Source organism: Scophthalmus maximus, chromosome 10 (genome assembly GCF_022379125.1).
Source record: "Scophthalmus maximus strain ysfricsl-2021 chromosome 10, ASM2237912v1, whole genome shotgun sequence".
NCBI classification, from domain to species: domain Eukaryota; kingdom Metazoa; phylum Chordata; class Actinopteri; order Pleuronectiformes; family Scophthalmidae; genus Scophthalmus; species Scophthalmus maximus.
In genome coordinates this window covers 2,735,001-2,762,500 of record NC_061524.1, presented here as the reverse complement: position 1 = coordinate 2,762,500, position 27,500 = coordinate 2,735,001, and the positions used below count along the sequence as shown (strand labels likewise).

The following is a 27,500-nucleotide window of genomic DNA, read 5'->3' as shown; positions in this document are numbered from 1 at the left end:
GGAATGTGTGTCTAAGTATGAATGGCCTTTTCCTGCCCATTCTAATCCAGCGCTTGTTTTACCTACAGCGTGTTGTGGCACATCGGGCCGAGGCCGCTTCCTGCTGCATCACAATACGCAGAGACGCTGATCTGATTGGAGGGAGACTCTGCCTCTGAGGTTTTTCCAAAAGGACATTTTCATATGAATCTACAAAGTAGCATTGTGTCAAGATGTGGAGATCTGGAGAGAGACAAGATACAGATGTGGGTTTTTGGATGTCTAGGTATTGCATATGGATGTCATCAGGCACACTTGTGCTCACAGGTAACGTGTGTGTGAATGTGTGTGTATGTGTGTGTGTGTGCGTGCGTCAGGAAAAAAAATACATCAGAGGCAGCCAAAGTTTCCTTGTTGCAACACATATCAAAAAATATTTCAGAAAGTGTGTGTACACACTCGCCACAAAGGGATGAGAGGAGAGGAGGCGTGTGTGTGTGTGTGTGTGTGTGACGGTGGGTGTGTGAGAGCTGGAGATTTAAGTCAGTCACATTAAAGGGGGGACGTCTCATCACGGTGTCCTTGAGAAGCCACTCTTTCCTTCCTCGCGACTTCTCTCTAGCTTTGTACGCATCAGTCACACCAGGTTGTTGACGAACCGTACGCACATGCCCAGTGCACCTGAATGGTCACGTGACCTGTGTTTCCAGGTGTGTTAGCGTGGACGGGGATTGAATAACTGATACAGAGCGCAAACATTTATCCGGATGGAGATTGTTTAATCAGTTCGGAGACGCTTTTTCTAAAATAAAAAGCAGTATGGATGACCTAGGTCTTTAGGTTCTACTCGCCACGTCTCATTTTTCCTCGCACTCGGCACACAGCCATCCCATAAGTCCGGCAACCGGGCCTGACCTCCAGTCGCGAGCCGCGGCAGAGCCGCTGCGCCGTCCCCCCGGCGGATTGATCGGGGTGGAGGCGGTCGGCCCCTCAGCTCCGGCTCCCCACAGCCAGAGGGATTTAAATGACTGCGAGCCGCCACAAACACTGAGATAGTTCAGAAAGCAATCGCCAGGTTTCCCGGCAAAGAAAGACAGAGGGATCAATTTCCGATGGTCCTGCAGCACTGCAAACTGCACACTCGTCTCCCCGAGCGATACCACAAGGCCCGCTGAATCAAATCTTCCTCTTCTTGCTCTAAAACCTTGTGCGAAGACGGAAACACTTTTCTTCCCAGAGACTCACTTCTCTCCCCACTTCCCTGAGCATCGGCGTATTCCGATGCTCACGACCTTGAAAATGCCGGCACGCGTAGAACCGTGAACCTGCCGTGAACTGGGGTCAGATTGGTTTGACCCCCGTGTCGTGTCTCTAATCAACCTCCGACACTTGACTCCGATCGATCTGCTGGTCGGGCTTCGTTTAAAAAAAAAAAAAAGAGAGAGAGAGAGAGAGGCCGCCGTTAACTCCACCGCCAGCGTTGTCTCTTAAAAGCCCGATGGCTTTTACAAATGATTTCAGGCCGTATGGGTTCCGGCTGACGTCACGCCTCGTGAGACAAAGAGGACAAAAGAGCCTTTGGAGAGTCGCCTTCAGCGGCGCACTTTGCCTGAGAACGCCGGGCGAACGGGTGTTTAGCATCCCAGCGCGTTTTGTCCCGGTTTCTCGCTCCCTGCCGCTTATCTGCAGCCCGGGACACACCCAGCATCTCTCGCTCTGCTCTTTATCTCTGTCGCCCGCTCCCCCTCCCCTGGATCCCCAGAGGCGGTTTAAGAGGGGGATCTGTGACACATTCTGCCCGTGCATGCGTGCGTGTAGCACGAGCGGCACGTAGTCGTGACGACGGGCGGATGGGGTCATACGTCAGCGACCGAGTCTCTGCGAGTAACGCGAACCCCCCCCCCCCCCTCTTTATCTCCATCTACTTATCTGTCTATCTACACGATGCATCTGAATAACGATTGATAAAAGCAAATCCTCTTCACTTGGCTGCCATAAGCTCTTTCCATTCTTCCTTCTGTGACCTCCTGTGTCGGTTCGCCGCACATCTCTGCCCGTTACATTTTTACCGTTTGTTGCCTCTAATGTTAATTATCTATGAATTAAAGATGTCCCCCTCGTTCCGAGTTGGTCCTGATGAGGCTCTCGCTTGGAATGTGAAACTGTAAATTAATTAGTCCATATGGGAGGACATTCAAACCAATTACCGCCTCATTTGGGAGTTTCACATTTTACACGTGTGCACGTTTAATCACAGCTTACAACCCCGCTCGCTCGCTCGCTCGCTCTCTCTCTCACATACATCCACAGCCAACTTTGGCAAATAGGTCAAATGTCTTCGCCCACAACCATTCAGAGATACATTTATGCTTCTTGCCTTTCTGTCTCTCACACACACACACACACACACACCCTTATGAAAACACACGTAGAAACACAGCCCACACACACACACACACACACACATATATGCTGCAGGGAGGCCACGGCTCCATTATTTTTCTGAAGTGGCTTTTCACTTCCATGGCTCTCATGCTTCAGGGTGTGTGTGTTTGTGTGTGTGTGTGTTTGTTTGTGTGTGTGTGTGAGGTACTGTGACGGGTCGGGGTTCTTGACAAAGATTGTGACATAAACCATTTATAGTGCCGTCCTGGTGTGTGTGTGTGTGTGTGTGTGTGTGTGTGTGTGTGTGCGTGCGTGATACTGCTGCTGACATCAGATACTCTGTGCCGGCGTGTTCGACACGGGGCACATACAATAATGAGGAAACAAATAAGTTAATAAATGAGGAGTGGAGAAACAAACTGTGGGAAGGGAAAGCCGTGTCTGATATATTTTGCTGCGATCCGTAATAAAAGTGTGAGCATGATCCCATGTGCATTCTTTGCATTAATGATTAATCAGCGCCTAAAGACAAAAACACACTTTCGAATCACTTACTCTTTGCTCGCACGACACACGAAACTGCTGAACAAAAAACCCCCCACGAGCGCCTGTGCACCTGTGGACGGTGAACGGGTCGCAGGCCGCGGACAAACACGTACTACAACATGTGTCAGCAGTGCACAGGCAGATCAGGCTGGTCTTTTGACGCGTTAACGTATCACGGAAGGAGCTAAAACAAGAGGGCGGAAGTAAAACTGCGAGTTATAACGTTAGCTATCTTTGACACTGGTATCGGTATCGGTATCCAGTCAAATGAGGCGAATCAGAGAAAAACTATTAGAAGCAGGGCCGAGTGCAAAAGAAGGACACAGAAAAGGCTGAATGGATTCTACTTTGTGCGCCTTGCGCATCCCCCCAGGCAGTGGCAACGTTCGACCATGAACCGCCTGCTGCTCGCTAAAGCGCCTACGGAACAAAGCATGTCAGTCGGGTTATTGGGAGCAATAAAAAGAGCAAAGTGGAATTTACATAATTGAATAGCAGTTTAAAAGGGAAGAGGAACAGCGGTGGCGAGTAATGTAAGACTCGAAAGAGACGGGACAGATTGACAACGGAAAAGGAAAAAGGGTAGAAAGGCAGAAGATGTGGAGAAGAGGTGGAGACTGAGATCCTCCAGCAGCAGTTAAGTCTAATTGATTATGGCGACCCCTCTTTTGGAACTGCAGCCTCCCCATTGATCCAGTTACTGCCGCCGCCGCCGCCGCGCTCTTCTCTCCAAGTGATCCTCCGAGTCGTTACTGCCAAGAAGAGGAACACTTTTCCTTGTGGCCTCCCAAAAAAAACCCCACCAAAAGACTGTAATTTAAAAACCCAGTCAACTCCTCTGTGGTGCTCAGAGGAGAGTAAAACAGGTCGATCGGTGCACAAAGACCCGCGGATGGTCTCCAGGTCCAGAGGTAAAGCCAAGTGGCTAATTTTGGGAACTAATTTTCGCTCACGTTCATGCAAAATAAGCCCACTATTATTTGTTTTTGTGTTCAATGTTGCCATTAGATACATTTTACTACTGCTGCAATGTCCCGAAGTCACAAGTACACACGGTGCTTTTATTTTAAAATGACGGCTGCAGAAGGGAAGGTGTGTATCGTACTAGCTAGCCTTGACGCTTAACATTGAATTGGATATATATTTTCATCATGCATATTCACTCAGATCAACAGTGTACAACATGTGCAGACTTCCCACGTGTCTGGACAGGACATATCCTGACGGAGACCAAAGGAAATCATCGGCAACAGGAAAAATAAGTCTATAAAAGAAAAATACTTTTTTTTTTGTCCCATACAACAACAGCTCTGACACGCTCCATCAGCTGCAGCCTCATATGCTCTGCTACTTTACCTTGAAATCAATTTCATGTCGGATTACTGTGTGTGTGTGTGTGTGTGTGTGTGTCCTCCAGCAGAGGTCGTAACCTTTACCTGCTGACTCCGTCTCCTTCCCTAAATTAAAAAGACTGCATCGCATTACATGCAGTACACACAAGCTACTGACACACACACACACGCACACACACACAGAGCACATCGTATTACCTGTATAAGCTACTGCAGCTAGCGCAAAGAAACTCAATAGGCTTTTAACATTCACTTACCTGGACAGCAGGGCTGACTGTAGCTGCACTAGATCTCATAGCACAGGCAGAGAGAGACAGAGTGAGTGTGTGTGTGTGTGTGTGTGTGTGTGTGTGTGTGTGTGTGTGTGAGAGAGAGAGAGAGAGATGTAGTGGTGATCAGAGAGACAGAGTATAGAGAAAGAGGATGACTGAGGAAGGAGAAATGGCTAAGAATATAACAAGTACGTTGGAGAATAAAAAATATATAATATAGAGACCTGAAGAGGATAGCTTTGTTGGGAGTGTGGATCAATGCAACACACAGCCAATAAAAGCAACAGTAAAAAGGTCCGACGAGGTAGATTTGTTCGCAGGTTGACTGTATTGCAACACAGTAAATTGTCCTGTTTAAAGCTTGGATGGCCGCGGTGTGTGGGTGTGTTTTTTCCCTTCTCCTTCTCTTTCTTCTGTCCCTCCGCGTGCCTCCTCACCTACGAGGGGTCGGCATGATTTTCTGTATTTATAGAAGGCGCGATAGCGTCACGCTGCGCCGACACCATGACACGCCGAGTCGAAAAATTAAAACACTGGCTGTTTGGCTCGCAGCGCTGCGCTTGACAGCAGTTTGAGAAGATGCCAAATTCAATTGAGTCTGGAGTTGACTGTCTGCCGCAGGTGTTGGGGGGGGGATGGGGGGGGACGGTATAGGAGGATGGAGGAGAGGCAGACAAACAAGAGGTCGAGAGATAAATGAACACCTACAAACGCCCCTCGACTCGGCCGCGTGATAAAACAAACCGCATCCACGTATTTAATGGACCTCTGTAATTCCTACTCCTGCTCCAGATTAGCACTGTACATAACTCAAAAGTAGAAGTGTGCGTGTGTGTGTGTGTGTGTGTGCGTATTGACATGATGCGACGCGTGGTGTATATTTAGATGACAAATTGTGCCGCGCGGTCGGAGGACGTGAGCAACAGAGGTGGTTGTTTGTGCAGTATAAATAGACGACAGCATGTAAACGCTCCAGGGCCGGTACAGTTAAGCGTTTAGACGCAGCGTCAATAGTTCGAGGGGCAACTCATTACTTTCTGGTTGTGTTTCACATTCCTCATAATCTCACGATGACTATCGCGGCGGTTACGTTCGCTCGTTGCGGCTGTTTCTTTCCAACTGGGAACGGGATTGAATCTGGCACGAATCCAGTCACGCGCACGCACACACACATCCACAACCTCAAGGCCTTTTAATAACGCCGCACAATATCACTATTCATGGACGCTCGCTGAATGAGAATCTAACCTCGCCTCTCGTCCATTCGAGGCCGGGTCGATTCTCCTCGACGTCAGGTGGATGGCGTGCCGACATGTTGTCGAGCACAGGAGGAACACACTGCGTTCCTTCAAACAAATACATACACTCATGGTCATTTTCTGTCATATTAAAGATCTTAAGTTGCCATTTCATCTTCGGCAAATCCACCAAAACACCACATTAGAATCGACTGAACTAAAAAAAAAAAGGAAAGACTAGTTTTGCAGCAACAAAAGGAGCAAACTCCCTCTCCCATTGATAAGAGTTAATGCTGCTCACTAGCGCGCGGCTTAGCTTTCCATTACCAAGGCATATGGTGGGGTGTTTTTTTTTTTTTGCTGATTTATCATCGCCACGGGCTTTTTCAGCCGATCTCAAAATAAAACGGCCAAGACGCCGCGAGCCTGGAAAATCACCAGATGTACAGTAACTTTCAAGCCACTTAAGTCTGCATGTTTTTTTCCACAGCGCCTGGATTAGAAGGAGAAATCCACACAGTGCTTTTTGCTGCAGCCCCCCCCCCCCCCCCCCCCCCCCCCCCCCGCCGCTCCCCAGATGCCTTTTAGAGCCGCCGTTGCACAGTGACCTGTATTATCTATCTCGGACTCTGCCTCTCCCTCTGTCTCTGTCTGAATGGAGATTTAGATAAGAGAGTCTGAGCTGCGAGAGAGCGGCCGGCGAATACCAAGAGACGGACCAAAAAGGGGGAAGAGAGAGGGAGGGCGAGAGGAGCAGCGAGTCTGGCCGGCGGGGGCCAGATTTACGGAGCCATTTGCCCCTCGTTTCAGACTCGGGGGGGGCCCGCGGCCCGGGAGGCTGCGGCTGTTCATCAGACAGGTGCACTGGGCTCGCCCGTCCTCGGCAGCTTCACCTGCCCCGGCCGAAAGAAAAGAAGGTCCTCCTCGTCCTGAGAGCGGCTACGAAAGTGATGAACAGGACCAAATCTGTGTCAGTGACAAAAGAGGGAGTGGCGAGCGCACTATGAAAAAATGTGCAGGGGAGCTTCAAAAGGGAGAAAAAAAACGCAACACACACACACACACACACACACACAACAACAGCAGCAGCAGCAGCTCACTTGAAATAAAAATGGAGACGCAATAATACACGAGCACAATATCTCCAGAATTCATAATCGAAGAGGGATGTGCAGCCGCGGCTCCGCGGTTTATTAAACTTGTTGAGAAAATAACAAACTTTGTAGCCTGCGGTTCACCCCCAGTTGTGAGTGCGTGCGTGTCGGCGTCGCGCATGTCCCCGTCGTCTATTTGTTAGTCTGTGTGTGTGTGTGTGTGTGTGTGTGAGTGTGCGTGTGTGTGTGTGTGTGTGAGTGTGCGTGTGTGTGTGTGTGAGTGGGAGTTGTTTTAATCCTCCAGATTCTGTATATGAAACACACACACACAAAGACGCAAGCGGTCCAACCATTTTAAATGTCCCCGAGGTGATCGATGAGGTGGTGATGGAAATGTCATCTGCTGCTAATGCATCTATCATGGCTCATCCAGACCCACAGACTCATCCATTTTTTCAATCATTTTTGCTCTTTTACCACAAGGACATTTGAATGCGGTGATTCATGGCATTCGCCGGTGGTTTTCTTCCTCCTCCTCCTCCTCCACAGAGGAGACAGACAGAGCCGGGCGAGCGTGCAGGCATCCAGCGCTCTGACCGGACTCTTTGATTAGCGGGCAGGACAACGATAGCCTGTGTTTACGCGAACCGCTGTGACGGGCCGGCACGTAAGGGGATGAGATCTCAACCCGGTGATTATCACAGAGCAAACGAAATACCTGCAGAGCCACGGATCTGTCACACAGTCTGATGTTACATAGTTGTTGTGGGAAACTTTTAAGGAGGCGAGACTGAGCGAGTCAAAATCCAGATGAAATTGAGCTTGTGCACTGCACTTTAAGGTGAAAATAGCCTTTTCACTTGTGTGCTACCGATCGCACCATAAAAGCTACGGTGGATATGTTTTACATTACTGGTCCCTGAAGGGAAAATCCTTTGCCCCTTTGCCGAAAAAGGTGACGGCACTAATTTGGCATGGGAGCGTTTCTCTGTATTTGGGTCACAGCCCGTCACAAAGGGGGGGGGGGGGGGGGTTTCCACGACAACTGGGTGATGAATTAGTTCGCTTTGAACTTAAAGAGCACCAATAATTCTTCACAGTACGGGCGAATACTCCCAGGTCGTGTTTATCGCACACAAATGATCCCGCGGCCGAGTCCTTAACCCGCCGGGAGCACATACAAATGGATATCTAACTCAAATAGAACACTTCCAGATTAATATCCAAGCGATCGCGATGACAATTTCAATGTCATTGATGTTTCGGGAGTTATCTCTGCATCTTCGTGCGATGTGGTGTCGGCAAAACCGCTCCGACGTTCTGATCCATTCATCAGCTGTCGTTTCCAGGTCTGACGTGAAGTTTGCGTGATATTTTAAGATACTGTTTTGAGGGGATCATTATGTATTCTTTGTGTGTGTGTGTGTGTGTGTGTGTGTGTGAACTGCGTTGAGTAAGAGAGCGTGTCACACAATAACGAACTATCTAAATGAAAATCATCGACAAGTGAGGCAAGTCATAACGGCGTGTGCACGTACATGCGTAAGCGGCGCAGCCATGCAGAACTGAATATGCAAAAAGCATATTTATTTTCTATCACGTCTTCTCCTCCTCTCTCTCTCTCTCTCCGTCTCCTTCTCCTTCTCTGTATCCATCATCCCTCTCTCTCCTCTCTCTTTATCCCTCCTCCTCCACCTCGTCAGTTAAAGTCAACTTGTCAAGTGGAACGTATCTCCTCCCTCAGTCGCGTCGTTGGTAACACACACACACACACACACACACACACACACACACACACACACACACACACACACACACACACACACACACACACACACACACACACACACACACACACACACACACACACACACACACACACACACACACACACACACACACACACACACACACACACATGTGCATATACAGTTATTGAATTGAATTAAAATGCTTGTTTGTCGGCATTTACATTAGTATGGAAACGTAGGGGTTTGCAAATTCGTCTGTGTTGTAGGTCGGCTTGTGTGTGTACGTGTGTGTGAAGGGCTGCGCAGTAAAACTGATATCTTCCAGCCACAGACGTTGCAGTTCTATTTTCATAATTCCGTCTCTCCACCGGCTTTAACCTACGGCACAGGTAATCACTGGTGCCGGTTCCCTCGGTCTCTCCTCGTTCTGTCCGGATGTCTTCCAGACATTTTGCGGAGGGGCTGCATGTGAGAACGCGACATGTGACATGTGACATTATTGTGGAGGCAAATGGTGACACAGGAGGCAGTTTGGTTGTTTGTTCACAACTGGCAGCAATGCCGACCACACGCCACGATAGAATGGGGTCAGGTTCATTGGAGACTCTAAATTGACCGTAGGTGTGAATGTGAGAGTGAGTGTTTGTTTGTCTCTGTATGTGGCCCTGTGATAGGCTGGCGACCTGTCCAGGGTGAACCCCGCCTCTCGCCCAATGTCAGCTGGGATTGGCTCCAGCCCCCCCGCGACCCTTGAGCGGTGGACGATGGATGGATGGAAGAAGAAGAAGCTAGTTTCCCTGTTTCATTTGCACGGTGATACACAGGCAAAGGATGAATTACTGATAAAATCGAATGTGACAAAACAATGAATATTCCAGATTCAAATGAGTAGTTTAAGGATATAAGAGCCTTGCGGGGCTAATGAAAGCTCCTCACCTTAACGCATTAAGGAAGCGTGTGGGAATGCTGAGGGTGAAGTCTTTGAGAGTTTTAAATTACCTCGCTGCTTTTTTTGGGGGGGGTACATGAGCAACGCCGCATTCCTCGGGGACGGAACTAGTTTAAGGAAGGAATCAATGTGGGAAATAAAACGAGCCACAATTTATTACGGCATCCCCAAAAGGCGATGCTGGCGCCTCGCACGTTTCAGCTGCTCGTCCACAGCAGGTTGCCTTTAAATTCCCGGAGCGCCCGTGGACGTGAAGTTGCAATCACAAAGTCTGGACAATGAACTAAGATGCCGAGTTCGACGCTCACAACGTTCTCTGCGTTCATCAGAGGTTCGTTCAGGAGAGAAGGTTGTGTTGTCAGCGGCTTAAAGAACAAAATCAGTTTGTGTCTCTGAAGGCAAAGGTTTCTCCATCTTGCCGCGGCCGTTCAGATCGACCTCTGCTCGAGAAGTCATACGGCGTCAACGTGTCTGCCCGGTGACCTTACACCCGCGCCTGCTGTTCACACACGTCCTCCACGTTCAGCAACAGCACCAAGTCATTCGTCCTTCGACACGTGCCACCATTTCATTTCAGGGCGTTTGCGCTGCACGACAGTATAGTTTGAATTCGACGGACTGATCGATCAACACCTTCTCTGGCAATCAAATATAATTTAGAGAGCAAAAACATCAAATATTAACATCTTCCACTTCCTCAAAGTCGAATAATAATTGGTCGTCTGTCACTTCTGAACTGTCGGTCGGATTAAAACAGGTGTTTTAAAGATCTAATCTGAATTTGATTTGCTCAAACCAAAGCAGATAGAGTCACGCTTGAATGGTTTCAAGTCTTTCATGCTGCAGATGGAACAAGTCACACTGACTTATCTTTCAGACTCATCTAACCACATTGTTCTATTTCGGAGCGTCTGACAGTGGGGTCGGAAAAAACAGACTTCTATGTTCGGATGAGGAAGTGGAAAAATACTCGGCCCGTGTGGAGCGAGTTGTCGTAGGAGTAGCACTATTGTGGGAGCGGGACGTCTGAGCTCCAGGATAATAAAAAAAAAGGCCTATAGTTTCCAGCCGATCCTCGGTGAAGTAACCGTCCGCCCCTTGCACCTGCATCTCCCGTGTAGCCTTTTTATTTTAGACCCGGCGATGAGTCAGAGAGGAGGCGAGGGGAGTGGGAGGGAGACGCTCGCCTGAAGATGAAATATATGAAGGGAGCGGTGCGGCGGAAAGTAAAGTTTGAAAAGAGTAAAGACGGAGAGGAGGAATCGTATGTTTCTTTCTTTCTACAATGTTTGCTAATGTGAAAATTAAAGCTACTGAACGATGTGTCTGTGCAGGTGTCCAGTCATGGTAACACTTGGAGCTGTGTGTGTGTGTGTGTGTGTGTGTGTGTGTGTGTGTGTGTGTGTGTGTGTGTGTGTGTGTGTGTGTGTGTGTGTGTGTGTGAACACCTGTGAATGCAAACTGGCTTCTGGATAATACTGATACAGCTGGGGTCGCGTCAGTCGCTGCGTGTTAGTGCGCGTGCGTGTGTGTGTGTGTGTGTGTGTGTGTGTGTGTGTGTGTGTGTGTGTGTGTAGCTACCAGCTGTGCCCACTGTGCTGATCCTCAAAGCTGCTAGCATATTCTGCTTGCATCATTTCACCACAGCCGTGCACTGAGAGCATCGAGCTCGTGAACACATGCTCGCAGCGGCGAGCCCACGGTCGCTCCCACGTTCACTGTATCGCTGGCGGTTTTGAAAAGCTGCTTGCCATCGAACAATGCGCTATGCCACGGGATTTATATATTCGATTTTTTGGGAACTGCCACGGAACCTGCAGTCCCCCTTCATCTGCGGAAAGGAGCCGCAGCAAAATAAACCATCCGTTGTCAAGAAGATCGGCAAAGGCCAAAACGCTTCTTAATTAAACTCGGGGGGCGGGGGGGGGTCAGGGACGACTTGAGGGCCCTTGGATGTGGCCAAGTCTCTCCATGGAAAGGTCAGGCGCTGTAGTGCCCTTTTAAAACCAGAGAGCAGTCGCCGTGTGATGAGTCAAACTGTGGCAGAAACAGCTTCAAACTTTTAGCCCGAGTCTCCACAGAATGAGTGCAGCTGCCTTGAGAGGACAGGATGGAAACTGCCTTCACCCGCAGCTCTAGCGGTGGTGTTGGAGGCTCTGATTGGCTGCTATCACGGAACGAATCCCAGCATGTTTTTGTTTTTTTTTGTTATAGAAAAACTACGGTTGAAACAGGAGATTTTAATCCGAGAGAGTGCAATTTGTTTGGACGGGACTCAGAAAAGAGGACTATAATCAGAATAATTATTCTGGTCTGCGTCCAGCTTCGGGCCTTTTAGCTAATGACGGACACACAACCGATTGCTGGGTTCCAAGCGACTCTGCATGACTAGGACAAAAATAATATCTATATATAATACATATTTTCCCTGTCTGTATCCTTAACTGACCTCGTCCCGGGCAGCCACAGGCCACGTCGTTTCAGACCTGCTCCGGTTCTGTTGTTGAACAGAAGAGGACATCATATCGCAATACAACATAAATATCCAATTTCTTGCATCGTAAAAATGAAAGCTGAAGATTTGAAGTGCAGGCGTTTTGCCTCCTGATGTGAGAGAGAGAGAGCAGAATATGGCAGGTTGCTGTGGAGGGACTTTAAATGCATAGGACGCGCACGTTAACATACTCTGATGCACTTAACAGTCCTATTAGGGAACTCACCACAGACCATGTCCGGGGGGGGGGGGGTTATAGCAGAAACAGCCATTGCACACCCAGAGCTATGTTGGAGTGACACCATGAATCATAAAAATATTCTCAATAGCTTCTCTTCGATTATTTATGGCGACAAAAAGAAGAATCAAAACCATTCAATTTGCAGGTCCTTCCCTGTGTTTGCCTCTTTTGGATTTGAATGCAAATCATCATCATACAAAAATTTTAAAAAAAAAGAATCAATGCAAAATATTCCCGGCCTCTGGAAGCCGCCGTGCGTGCGGCGAAGCGCGTATGCAACGGAGTCGCTGGCTGCGGCCGCCCGGTCAATAGGCCCTTTATTTCATGCATCGCGCAATTTCACGCGAGGACCCGATTCAGACGGCGCTTTGTGGTATTGACAGCGTTGTCTCAGGGTCCCCGCGCAATGCCGCACACGCGGCGAAATCCATTTTCTCTGGACGCAACGAGCTGTCATTTTCCGCTTGGAATGAGCTCAGTCGTCGCCGCGTACAAAGCAGGGCGGATTTAGCCGCAGAATGATCATAACAAAGGCACAATAGTCCACTGGTATTATGATTCCACCGCGTCATTGTTAATGTCACAGGATGATGATTAGTGGCATGGGCTTTTTTAAAAAGAGGGAAAATCGTTGCATTTTTGCTCGTCACGTGTTGCTGCGGATCCCTCTCGTGTGTTCGCTGCATGCAAATCAGGTCCAATCTGCTTCGTGATAATTATGATAGCATGATGATGATTTGGTGTTATACTTGGGAGGGACGTTACCGAGACTGATTAAATAATGATTGTTGTGGTACTCTCGGTTATGCAAAAAAAAAAAAAACTACAAACATATGTCGATGGTGTTGTGTGACTTTGATAATCCGTTCTACTTGATGCGACGCATTAGAGAAAAAATAATTCGAGCTTTAATTATCAGATTATCATTATTATTATTAGCGTATTTCTTGAGCATCTCTTGACAATTTATTTCCAACAACAAAACAAAAAAGTTTTCCTTGACAAGCCCGAAAAAGGGTTGAAACTAATTCAACACCGCAGATTAAGATGTTAATCCAGAAATAGAATGAAGGGGAGTACTTTAATCTGAGCATCGTGTTCTAAATACCAGCGCTTTTCAGGTACAGTTGTATTTTTCAAAAAATGTACATTTCCATGGAGGCCGACACATTGAACCGACTTGTGCTCTTCAGTTGCGGTGAGAAATCGAGCGGTGGGTTAATTATCTCGGAGTGCCGGTCCTCTGAGCTGCGTGATCTCTCACTGCACATTTAGAGGAAGATGTGGATACAAGAAGTGTGGCGGAGAAGATAAAGGGAGCTTTTAGCCCTTCTTTTGGGGGGGATATTTAGCCGTTACAATGTTATGAAATGTCTCCCTCGCCGTATTCCCCTTCATCTCTTAACGCGTGTGCCATCACACCCACATAATTACCACGCAGAAGGGAACACATTTTAGAAATATCTTGTGTCGGCTTGACTGTTTTCTTTTTTTTATTTCTGCCCTTATTCACCCTGCGAAGGCCTCGGACAAATCCCAGATTTTCATTTTTTTTTAAATTTTATTTTAAGAAACAACCTGCTTCACACTGTACAGCCGCACGGCAAACCAGCCACTGGCTCGGAGCCACTCCGCCGGGACGGGGCCGGGGTTAAGTGGCTCGCTCGAGGGCTTTTCACTGGTAGTTGCAGACGGAGGCGGGAGGCAGCGCGTCCCTGTTTCATTTCCCTGCCATGGCAACACCTCGGGTGATCTGGGATTGCAATGGAAACACAAAGACAAGTGGGCTTCTGATATACATTCCCTCGTATTCCTCCGCGACTATTTCTAATATTCAATCGTCGCACCTGTGGGCTCTGACCCAGACTTTGCAGTTAGCTCGCAGGCGTGCAAGCAGAGCTCCTCTGCTGCGTAGCGGAAAAAAGCAGCGGCGAAGAAACCTTATGTGACGTTTAAAAACGTCATATGTTTTTAATGTTTTTCCGTGTGAAGTGATGCAGCATTGGTGCTCGAGGCACAGATTAAAATCCGGCTGCGGCTAAACAGACAATATCGCTTATTTTGGAATCATTTGTACTTCCTGTGAGACGTCTCCACTTCCTCCACTGTACAAAATTGAAGCCAAATCATCCCAGATACGGGCGCTGACATCTTGCGACGATGTCATCGTTTGGAGCCTCGTTTGGGGGATGCACAGTGGTGGTATCGAGGCCCCGCCCACTCATCTGCCGGAATCGATTGCGAGGACACTTCCTGTGGGATCATGTCTAATAGTTAAGCATGTTACTGTCACCTTAGGGGAAGTACAGTTAGTTCTACGATTGGTGCACACGAGGCAATCGGAGGACATTCACCATTCGTTAACATGAGGGGGCGGTGTTAAGCCGACCACCAGGGGGCGATCAAGAAGTTCTGGCTTTGATATTGGGGAGATGTCATGTTGTTCCCCCAATACTGTAAGTGTGGATGTGAAAATCAGACACAGAATTCATAATTCAGAAAAAATGTATCAAAGTCAATGAGTTGGAGTGTAACTTTGTATTTATTCATCTTGTATTTTACTTATTCTGGTCATGCATAACTTCAGTGCAGGTGTTTTGACGCGAGCGACTGAAACGCAATAAATTTAGTTAGACAGTGAGGGCAATATGAGCACAGAGAGAATATCAAATCCCTGCGGCGTCTCGGCTGGAACACTGTCAGCCTGCAGATGTCTTTGTTGACTTATATTGTTTAATGGATTGAGGGTCTGAAGTATCAGCTTCACGTGTATGTGAAGGCTGCGAGAGGTTTGTTTGTGAAGCGTCTAACGTTTGAATTTGCGTCAGAGACAATTATGAGTTGCGCTCTCTCCTCAAAAAGCTAAGTTCATGTCCACAAGTCAAATGTCTCACTTCATATTTGTTCTCATAAATATTCTGACATGAACAAGCTACACTATCCGTCCTCTTCCTCTCGCTCCCTCGCATGATTACATGCACGACACCGTGCGACGCACTGTGCATTTAATTAGTACTTCATCCCATTACATAACGCGTCACATGAACGCTTTGCTCTTTGATAAATAGTGGTTTTTACATGTGATTAATGTAAATCCCCTCTTCTCCTTCTCTTAGGCGGATCTGTGTCACTGTGCAGAGGAGGAAAATCAACACCACAACAGATAATCAACGCCAGTGATGAGCTAAAGGTGTGTTCGGCCATTTGTTTTCACCGCGTGTGTGTCTGTGTGTGTGTCTGTGTGTGTGTGTGTGTGTGTGTGTGTGTGTGTGTGTGTCTTTCACACAGATACAGAGCAAGTGAGAGTGATGGGTGGAAGCAAACAGTTTTCTGAAAGCTTTCATCTCCTTGTCTTTCATTCTTTCTTTCATATATTGAAAGAAAGAATGAAAGAAATGGTTTTGTTGTTTTATCATGCTCCTGTTTTCGCTCCGTCTCCCTCCGTAATCATCTCCATCCTTCATCTTTTAACAGAAAAATTATTCCGGATTGTTTTGCTTGTATTTGCCTGTGGCGGTTTGTTAAAGAGGACTTGTAAAAATGCATATTTAATACGATCTCATGCCTGAAAAATGCGGATTACAATGCATTTGCCCTCTGGGCACGTGTTTCCCAAAGTCACCGTATCGCGAAACCTCACATCTCACATGCTAAGCATTTTCCTTTCTCTCTCTCTCTCTCTCTCTCTCTCTCCTCTCTCCTGGCAAGAAAAAGTTGAATAGATTAGAGGCAGATATAATCGATCCTGAGTGTGCTTATCAGCGGCTGGCAGGCTGACGAGCCGATTTCAGAAAAAGCATAGTCTAATCCTTCACCTGCAGCCTGGAGAGTGGAAAGCGACAAACAGTGTTTGACAGTGTTGAAGACGACGCGCAGGTAGAATTAATCCACAGGTTCATGCACCATCATTTGATAGGACACTAATATCAATAATTCGAATAATCCACTCACACACTACTCATGGTTTTATGCATGCACACACGTGAGTATGGAGTTTGCACTTCTCAAGCGGTGGCGCGCGGTTTGCACTGAGATTCACAGATGAGGCCCAAGGCACAGTGACCTTCCTCTGTACCCTATAAGCGTCATGGAAATGTTCGGTCACTTTATCATTCATGTGTTTATTGTTCGTGTGTTTTTCCACCTGCCCATTGGTCCAACACGCCGGGAACTGACCGTGACATGTGCCGAGACAATCAGGGTCACCGGCTTCACATCCTTTGGAGATCGTAAAGTTTTGAACACGTCATAACGTCTTTTAACAGTGTTATAAAAATTAAAACAAAATCAGACTCCGGCCAACGGGTGTCATTCACATCCGATTTAAGAACCCCTGTGCACAAGCCAAGATTATTCATGAGTCCAATAATACACTGGAAACTAATAACTGAGTGGTGTAAATTATTATTCTAGCACTTCCTCCCCTCCACCACCATCAAAAATCAGCTCTTCAGATGACGATGTCATATTTTTTAAGGATATTGAATACAGACACAGAATCCATAATTGGAGGCTTAAAAAATTTGACCTTTTAGAAAAAACTCGTACCAGTCAAACGTGAGTGACGACTCGAGCTCTTCCTGCACGCGCCTCGGCCTTTGTGGCTGCGGGTGAAACGTGTCTCCATCGACGTCCATCGATTCCGCCGGCCACTTATTACAGATTCGCGCTTTCAAAAGGGTTTAGCTATACACCGTGTCGCTGATTGGATGTTTAACCTTCTGACCTCCAAACTGGGATCAGGGCACACGCGCCCATAATGGGAGGCATTCATCCGGACGACCTCCGCTGTCACCGTGACGACTCGTGACGGGAGGTGTGTCTGTGTGTGTGTGTGTGTGTGTGTGTGTGTGTGTTGGCTTTGTAGAAAAAGAAGGAAGATGGAAACAAAAGTGCTTATCTGAACCAGTCTCTCTCTCTCTCCGTCTGTCACTGTATATTTATACCTCTCTCTCTCTCTCTCTCTCTCTCTCTCTCTCAGATTAGTGCCGCCTCCTTCAGAACAATTGTCGCTTAAGGAAAGCAACAGATTTATCGTCCTGTGCGTGTGGATGCGGCCGTACGTGGCCGCCCCCTGGGCTAGGTTTCTCAGTTATCCTCAGTCTGTAACACAAACGGAGACAGCAGGACGACATGAGCACCAGCAACCCCAGTCTCTTGTTGCTTTTTATGACGTCGGGAGACAGTTTCTCAATTACGCTCTATTTCAGTTTACAGGCCGAGCTCCAGGCTCGGCGGAATTAACCTTCTCCGCCGGCACAATTGCAAACGGTGGCTGAGCGCCGTTCTCGGGACACCAGCATCCGGTGCAGGGAGACACACACTTGGTAATCACAGCAGATTATGGCAAAATGCAGAATTCAGTTCACACGTCGCTCCAGTGTGGGTAAACTTTCAAATGAGAAGCTGCTGCTATAGATTAAAATGTTTTTTTTGCTCCGTGTATACGCGCTGATCGTGTCTATAGAACATTTACTTGGCTCGTGTGCTGAACCCGAATGCGTTAACCACAGAGAATTGTGAGGCTTACGGCAGCGTCGTCGCAGATGAAGTGGAGCTGCGGTGTAACGATTTCCAAAAATGAGAGATGGAAGCGAGAACTCCCCTGAAACTACGACGTGCCGCTGCCAAAAGGTTTTACATCCAAAAACACATAATCAAGGCAAAAGAAGTGTGTTCTGATCCACTAATGATCTCATCCGTCGTGTCCAAGGCTCTCGAAAGACGTTCAATCAGGTCCCGACTGCTCCTCGCTGCATCTGTGCCACATTGCTTCTACATTTGTGTTTATTCCACGTCGGCGACACGGCGGAATCAAACAGTGAATGTGATTTGTGAGTTCCAGAGGATTATGATTATCGGTTGATTGTGCAGCGACTTGTGGAAGAAGTAGAAGAAAGCGCAATTTATGTGCATGAAAGAGATTCAGCTGCAGTGGCCGGGCCGACCGACGGATCAATTGTTAAGAATCTAGACATCAGCCTTTTTGGTAATGGAAGCCTGCATGCGAACGAAAGACTTTCATTCTCTTCGGAGGAAAACCGTTCACGTTCAAGCGTTTGTTTGATGTCACACTGGAAATTAGAAACTGTGTTCTTCACAGGGCAACAATCCAAAGTGCCGCGGGTTTTTCCGATTCAATACCAGCGCACAGAATCCGCCGCACAGCGCCGATAAGTGTTCTTCTCAAAAAAGTGTAAAGTGGACGAGAATAAACTGTGGCGAAAACTCGTTAACTATCAGGCTCATGAATCTTTCTTTTTTTTTTTACAAAATGTGACACTGATGGGCGTCTGGGAGGACGGATAAGGAGCGGGAATTAAGGGGTTGAGGAGAAGATTCTCTTTCCAGGGATTTGCACAAATACACACTGAGTGAGTTTTTAATGCCCTCTACCAATATTGATCACCCAGCAGCCTGACAGATTCAGAGCTAGATACAGGGAGAAGAAGAAGAAGAGGAAAAAAAAAGCACACGTCAATAAAATACTCTGGGAAAAACCCGGGGAGAGGTTTTTGGAGACGTTTGCCCTTTTTGCCACCCACACAAACACAAACACTGACTCCTCCAGAGATCTGAAGAGCAGCATCAGTTACAGTTTTGTAACGCTTGAAAGGAAGAAAGGTCAATTAAGAAAAAACAAAAAACTGGTTGAGCTGCTGGACAGGAGAAATCGAAACGATTATTCCGAACACCTGCTTCATTATGAATGATCCCAACCAGGGCCGGCCCAAGGCATAGGCGAACTAAGCGGCTGTTTAGGGCCCCATGGCCACCAGGCGCATGAAGTCAAAGATAAAGGCAATGTCCCATAAAAGAACATGCGTGACTAATTTTTAACATTTTACAATGAACATTCACCGGCTAGCTAGCCGCCAAACAAGCCTTCGGTTCGGTCGAGGTATCTTCAGCCAACGTTAGCTAAGAAAATATAACGACTATATTATTATTGTTAGCTGGCTCCTTTTAAGATTCAAAACCATAGAAGCATAAAGGCTGACATTGGTATAATGTAAAGCTACACAGCTACAACTAATTCAATTGATAACGGGTGCGAACGATCAAGCATTGACAATTGTATTAGTGGTGGTGGTGGGGGGCCCAAAGCAAATTCTGCTCAGGGCCCCATATAGGCCAGGGCCGGCTCTGATGCCCATCCAGCATATGGGGTGTGTCGCTGCTTTGAGTTTATGTTACTGCTTGTGTGTCTGTGGTCGTCGTTGACTGTGTGGACGTTTAAGAACATGACAGAGAGGCTCATTTTAAACCGATTCGGTTGTCGGTGACGACGGTGGCAGACGGATGGATGAAGATTGACAACAGGCATCTCATCAAGTGTCTTGTTTTTCACCATGGATAAAAAATGACGTGTGCTTTCATGCCGCCATCGCTCGTCCATGCGGGATCATCCGAGGACGACGGAGGTTATGTCACCACACTGTCAATGCTTGAATCGCCTCCGGCTTTAGATTTGTCTTTTGTTAAAAACCTGCACTGTAATGGGTCGAGCTTATATCACTCGTACACGCTCAGCCATTGTGGATAAGAGCGACGGCTTATGATGCCGGGAAAAGAATTTAAGTGTGAGGTACTGAATCCCAGAAGTTTCGGAGATGGACTGTTTCAGCTTTGGATCATTTTTCAACAGCACAAAAAATCCAAAGAGGTTTTTTTGTTGTTGTCGTTGTCGTTGTTGTTGTTGTTGTTGTTGTTCTGGTCGACACAATGAGCAATGAAGGAGATACTGTGTGAACTGATGCACTAACAAAATGGCATAATTGCAGTTTGATTTCATAGAACATCGACCAAGTTGAAGAACCTCCCCGTGACAAGAGCCAACACCGGGTAATAACTTCCAAATGTACAAATGGCTAAAAGGTAAATGAACAATCCGAACTTCAATCGACCGGGAACATGGCATTTTCCAGTAAACGCAAGAAGAGAAACCACCTGGTGTGGTACTGTAGGTTTCTCTGGATGGAGGGATCTGCGCTCTAGGTCCTTTGGTTCCTGTGGGCGAACACGTGGAGATACCTGACGCCACGTGTAGTTAGACAAACACGTGACCGTATGAAACCTCCGTTTGGCGCCAATGTGAAACTCCTCTTTGCCGGACTTTTTCGTCTGTGAAAAAATTGTTGTAGCCGTTTGCTTATGAAACATCCACACAGGTGACGGTGTAATCCCCAGAGCACCGGGACACAGCGAACGGAGAAATCAGGTAACAAATGTTTAATTTAAAAGCTAAAGGGATTCGACTGTCGCGGGGGGGGGGGGAGAGAATGGCATTTCGGAGGGAAATTGCTTTTTCCGGAGCTAAAAGGACACGAGATACGTTGTTATCCTGCAATCTGAGATTACAGGCTCGGCTTGATCAACCAAACGCACCGCCACAAAGCCACCTGCACTGGATTCCCACCAGAAGTAGGAAAAAACAATAGTTGTTGACCCAAATGCAACTCCGAGTTGGACCATTACAGACAAAACCTTCTTCCTTCGTCACGTACAAACCTTCTGCGTTTCCATTTCTCAGTTCTAGTTCTGTTCTTCTGTCGTTTCGCATTTCGCCGCGTTCCCGCACGCACCAATCGACAGTCAATATCCCATATGAGCATCATCACGCAGCTCCACAGCCCCCGCTGGGCAGAAAGACAACAACAACAGAAAAAAAGATGAGAGGAGGGGGGGGGGGGAAGAAAGGGCAGATAAACGTGTTGGCGGTGAGATTACCGTGCATCATAAACCCTTAAAACCCTGCAAGGAATCAGAAGGGATGGACGAATCGGGCACAGAGAGGGGGATTCAACATCTCTCAACAAGAGAGGGGACATCGGAGGAGGGAAGCAAGAGATGCAGGTATAGATACTGGTTAAGAGCAGAACGAGGGGAGGAAAACACAAAGGGAATGAGAGGGAAGTGAAGATGGGGTGGAAGAGAGAACGTCACAAGACAGAGATACTGAAATACAGAGAGAGAGAGAAATGTAAGCCCCTGAGGATTAACTCTCTCATTTCTCTATGGGGAAGAATGGGAAAAAAGAGGATTTCCACCTCATATCCTCTCAGCCTCCCTTTGATATCTCTCTCTCTCTCTCATATTCTAATATCTTTAGTCTCTATTCATCATGTTGGAACAGACATCGCTGAACTCGCTGAAGCATGAACACACATGGCTAACCTGGCTGGAAACAAATCCCCCCTCTGTTGCTCCCTCTCCTCCTCCTCTTCTTCTTCCTCCTCTTCCTCTTCCCCCTCCTCCTCCTCCTCCTCTTCTTCTTCTTCTTCCTCCTCCTCTTCTTCTTCCTCCTCCTCCTCCTCCTCTTCCTCCTCCTCTTCCCCCTCCTCCTCCTCTTCCTCTTCCTCCTCCTCCTCCTGCTCCTCTTCCTCCTCCTCCTCCTCTTCTTCTCCCTCCTGCTTCTCTTCTTCCTCCTCCTCCTCTTCTTCCTCCTCCTCTTCCTCCTCCTCTTCCCCCTCCTCCCTATACCGCTCTGCAATTTTGGAATTGAAAATCATTCGTTATTTGTCGTCTCGTAATTTTTTCCACTTGTTCGACGTGGACTTGAAGGCGCCGTAAATTCTTTTCTACCTGCCCCCCCTCCCCCGTCTGCGGCGGTTTTGGCAGTGTTACTGTTTGCATGGGGCCAATAACACACAACAGAGCCCGACGTCGTCGTTGTGGTCGGTTTAACGAGCTTTGCTAATAAGATGAATGAGCGTCACGCTGGTCCGTTAATGGGACGTTCGCTGGCCCTCTGCAGCGCGGTGATTTACAGTTCCGACAGCCGGCGCGCTGGAGCAGAAACTGAACCGTGGGTCGACTGAACGCCTCGTGTGACACGGAGTTTAATTGTTTTCCAGGAATTTTGATTTGAACTCATTCATTCTTTGTTTCACAGTAAGAGGTCACGGTTGCCAGGTAAGAAGAAAGACATTCTCCCTCCATTCACGTTAAGATTGCATATGGCATAATTTTTCATGACGTCATCATATTTTTACGAACATTGGCACTGTGACCTTGACCTTTGACCTTGAAACATCAAACGTGGTATATGACCTGATAATTGGCTCTAGTTTTAATATGTATGGTGTTGGAAAAGGATCATAGAAAGGTCAAATGTCATTAAAAAAAAATGGTGAACTTTGACCTCAAATTTTTCTGCAAGAAGATGACATCATTATGAGAAAGAAATCAGACGTGACAAATTGGAAAGGGCTTTAAATAAACTGCTGACCTTTGACCTTGGTGACCCAAAATGTATTGTGGTGCAGACAAATTCCATATCAATTCGTATATATCAAGTTCCATAAAGATCTGTCCACCCCTCTCACGAGTTATAGTCAAATATTGTAGATATCAACTCAGCCACGCCCAAAACAAAACACTTCAATCCCCCTTTGGGAGGCGAAGTAATAAAAAAAGACAACGACACATGAACAGTACAGTTAAAAATATACAGTTATTATTGAGGATATTTGCCGTGGCGGAGTTTAGTGTTTCGGCTTTGTTCGGATCCAGTCAAATGTTTCCTCGAGTGTGAGGATCACAGTGGCTGTCACGGTGTAAAGTCGGCTGTGCGCGCGCGCGCGCGCGCGCGCGCGCGCACACACGCACACACACACACACACACACACACACACACACACACACACACACACACACACACACACACACACACACACACACACACACACACACACACACACACACACACACACACACACACACACTGCTAGAGAGTGGGATGATGGGATATAAAATAAACTGTAACACAGCTGTAGTGTGAAACGGGTTTTTAAAGTGAATCTCAAGCCACTGCAGCAGCAGCAGCATCTCAAGTTACTCTTCGTACCACCGCTCCCTTTTCCCCTCGTCTTCCCTTCACTCCAGTTCTTCCTCTGCAGTAGCTTTACTTTCCATTCCCCTCTACTCTTTTCCTTCTTATAGTCCGCTTCTTTATTCTTTTTCTCCTTTCAAACCATAAACTTGAACTGTACGTCTGCGCGTGGATGCAGCTATTCTGCAGGAAACCTTTAACAAGTTCCCATTCTTGCGTATGGCTTCATTCATACACCGTCAAAAACTGGCGATCCAGCTGTTACTTTGGCCTTGAATGTAAAAATCCTCTGCCTGTCGTTGTAATCAGTCTTCAGACTCGGCCGCGTCACCCGTCCAGAGTCACCATCCTCACCGTGTCAGACGATGTGCAACAGAAGGAATAAAATGCAAGCCACACTTTACTGATGGCGACCTCAAAGACTCACTTTTCTTTTCTTTTCTTTTCTTTCTCTTGTCGTTATCCGACCGCTCATTCCCGCTCCCTTTAATTTCTTTGTGGTCGTGTGTCCCTGCCCGCCGAGCCTTTAAGAATTCCAACTATTTTATTTTTCCTTTAGCCTCAAATCAATTCCAGACGCCACCGTTTCCTGCCCCCCCACCACCACACTCTTTCTCCACCTCCCTCAGGGGCTATAGACCAAACCACACACACACACACACACACACACACACACACACACACACACACACACACACACACACACACACACACACACACACACACACACACACACACACACACACACACACACACACACACACACACACACACACACACACACACACACACACACACACACACACACTTCTTCTTCTTTCTTTTCCAGGAAGTGTGTGTGTGTGTGTGTTGTTGTGTCTGTAATTTTATGATTGAGCATCATCTTTTCCCAATGACCCCCCTTTTTTTCTCTGTGTGTGTGTTTGTCTTGGCCCACCTCCTGCAATACACATCTGTCTTTTTATCTCTCAGATTAAAAGGTGCAGTGACGGTGTCATGAATCTCTTGTGCTGGTGTGTGTGTGTGTGTGTGTGTGTGTGTGTGTGTGTGTGTGTGTGTGTGAGTCCTTGAACTCTGAAACTCTGCATATGTCCTCAATGAGTTGAGGGTCAGAAGCATTTCATTCATTAAACAGTTGACGGGAACATTTCTTGAAGCATTGCAAAGAACACATCAGCCTCTCGTGTGACGGTCAAGAGACGCTTTTCCAAAAGTGAGAGTTAAAAAAGTCAAATGTAATAAAGTAGCCCGTGTTGTGATTATCCATAATCGTCGGTCCATATTCTAAACGTCTCCTACAGCAATTACAGTGTCATTCTGAGGCTGTAATGCAAAGCTATAATTGCTATGGTTTATCTGACTGGCCTGTGAAAGGGAGGGAGAGGAATGAAAAGGGAGAAAGCAGTAAATGGAAAAAAGTCTACAGGATGAGATGGAAAGGAATCATTTCCGTGCCGGTTAATTAAGGAGACCCTTCAACGGCACTTCCACAAGGCTCCTTGTTAAGCCAATAACAAGTCAATGCGAAACGTGGACCTTTACACACTTTCAATTCTAGTGGTGGCCATTTTATTTTGGAGACTGCTCATCATAATCAACCGCGAAACATCGCTAATGTGGAGTTCGTCTTTCCAATTGTCGGGGGGGGGGGGCACGAAGGGGTTTCGAAGTTAAAGCCCGTGACGGGGGCATTCCCGTGCAAACCAAACAGCCACTAAACAGCCGTAATCAGGATAATTGGAGCTGCATTGTTTCGCCTCCAGCTTAAGTGCGTCTCCCGTTGTTTTACCGTCGATCTTCTGCGGCTCGTTTGGAGGGGAAAAAAACGGAGAGCGGGATCGGGCTCCGTCTGCAACTGAGCATTTTTCCGTGCAAACGTTCAAAGGCCAAATCTGAAATGCACTGCGCAGAGTTGAGCCCTGCTGAAACAGTCACCGCATTACTGCCGTTTTGTTCATGTTCTCGTTGTGTTTCATCGCTCCGGAAAAAACGTATTTTCCTTTTTGAGTTCGTCGTCTCAGCTTTTTTTTACGGGAAGGATGCTAGTGAAGCACCGTATTTGAATAGGTACATTATCAAAGAGGAAGGTGCGCGAGTATTCGAGCTCTGATGACCGCATGACATTGAACTAAACTGAGGTGAAACGTGCAAAACTGCACAAAACCACTGGACTCAAAATGTGTTAAAAACACACAAAGCGCATTTGCCAAATGATCATCTCTGCCTCATCATCATGGCTGGGGGGGGGGGGGGGGAAATGAAATTCTGATTGCACAACATTTACTGCATATTATTTCCATATAGATTAGTGCGATTCCCAGTGATTAAGGATGCTAAAGAAAATGAGCTCATCAAAAATGTTGTCAGAATGCTTCAGTTCTGTTTTGTAAAAATAGAAATGAACAGAATAATTCATCTCCGCGTGTGAACAATGGCACAGTTAATTGGGTGCCAGTTAGCTGCATGTGCACAGCTGTTGTTTATGTGGCATTCTTCAAATCAACACTCACGACTTTCCGTTTTGCCGTGCTTAAAGAAATGTCAGAGAAATGACTCGCTATTAGTAAAAAGTTTATGCGCTCCTAATTAATTTCCATTACATTTACTTTTACTGAAGATCGATCCGTTACAATGACGGTGCGAGTATATCTACATCACCACAGAGAAACATTAGGCCGCTACTACAAGACCATTAAAGCTACAGTGTGTAATATTTACAAGAACTTATTCGCAGAAATTGAATATATTGCCCATACCTATGTGTTCATATATGCATAATCAACTTTTGAATGAGTTAAATGTAGTTCCATGAGGTGGACCCGACCTCCGTGTGAGTCTCCATGTTTGCTACGTGGCGTTGAATGCGGTCGTTGCACAAAACGCTACAGGATACGTCGCAGTCGTGTTGAATTTTCAGACGCGGAATCAAGCGGTGCGCCGCCATAAAGTGTCCCCAAAGCTCGGTTGGTTGCGGATGTGCAACTTTACCACCAGATGCCGCGAGAAAATTACAAAAAATTACACTCTGGATATCACTCGGTTGTACCTTAACACACGCGTCACTGAGAACCATGAAACAGGGAGGGAGACACCGTCTTCTACCACACGACGACTTCAGGACTATCGCTCCCTGTAGCTGAACTGCGTCTGCGCGCAACATGTATTCAGCCGTTTCCCGGAAGTCACCGACCTGTGTCCTTGCCTTTGTTCCGTGAACTGTGAGGCCCCGAAGAAAGCAGGTTATTTACCAACTGCGCCCACTGCTTTGGAGCGGAGCGTGTCCATGATCGCTCGGCCCTCTTCCACACAAGGGCGTCAGCCTCCTCGTGGGAGATGTTCCTTTTGTGCCATTTCTGCCACAGTCAACTGTCCCACAATACAGAGATTATGAGAGAGCATAAGACGCAGGCATAATAATCATCAGACTGTACAGTCAGTTGGATTACGCGACAATTACGTTTCCTTAACACAGAATTCACTTTGATCTCGCTGTTGTGGACGTTAGCAGCAGAACGTTTGGAATTAAATTCCTTTTCAAGTCAAACGATACTAATGATGTTAAAGTGAGGCTGATCAGGGAGATAATAGTAGAGTGTGTGTGTGTGTGTTGCAGAAGACGTGGGGTCTTGTGGATGGTAATTAGCACTTGTATTTCACTAATGGCTTAACAGGAATCAGCAGCTTCTACACACACACACACACGCTAACAACTTCACAGCACACATAACAGACAGACACGGCAGCGCCCGCCCGCGCACACACGCACACACACACGCACTGCGAAGTTTAACTTTGAGTAACTGCGATCTCTCCGCGTTAGCCGTGACGGCGTTGCTCACCTCTCATTAATACCTATTTTGACAAGTGCCGAGAACACACACACACACACACACACACACACACACACACACACACACACACACACACACACACACACACACACACACACACACACACACACACACACACACACACACACACACACACACACACACACACACACACACACACGTCTATTAGGTCCTCTAATTGAAAGGCAATTAAGCCTCAGGTTTCGTGGTGTGAGCTAAACGCCCGGTGTCTGTTTTCAGCACCGCTCTGTTTTTTTCGAAGCTTTTAACAGACCACAAAGAGCCGGGCCACCGAAACAAGACACTCAAAGTGAACTTTAATACACTGTCTCTCCGCCCGTCTGTACATCTTGGTGTCTCTTAGCTCTCCCGTGACCCCCCCCCCCCATGACTTCTCATCCTGTCATCCTGTCGTCGGTCTTCACACCACAAGCGCTTCATCAAGGTACCTACGTGGAGTTAGGACCGTGAGTTCTTTTCTGGTGGAAATCTGTTTCCGTAATTGCTCGGGGAA

The 27,500-nt window shown here is 47.2% G+C and overlaps 1 protein-coding gene across 1 annotated transcript in view; it reads left to right on the top strand.

Annotated features, from left to right (window-relative positions):
- Positions 1 to 27,500, top strand: part of cdh11 (cadherin 11, type 2, OB-cadherin (osteoblast)) — a 78,493-nt gene that overhangs the window by 18,878 nt on the left and 32,115 nt on the right. The window contains exon 2 of the mRNA XM_035606225.2: positions 15,418 to 15,491. The gene's annotated coding sequence lies outside the window, so the exon portion shown is untranslated. The remainder of the gene's footprint in view (positions 1 to 15,417; positions 15,492 to 27,500) is intronic.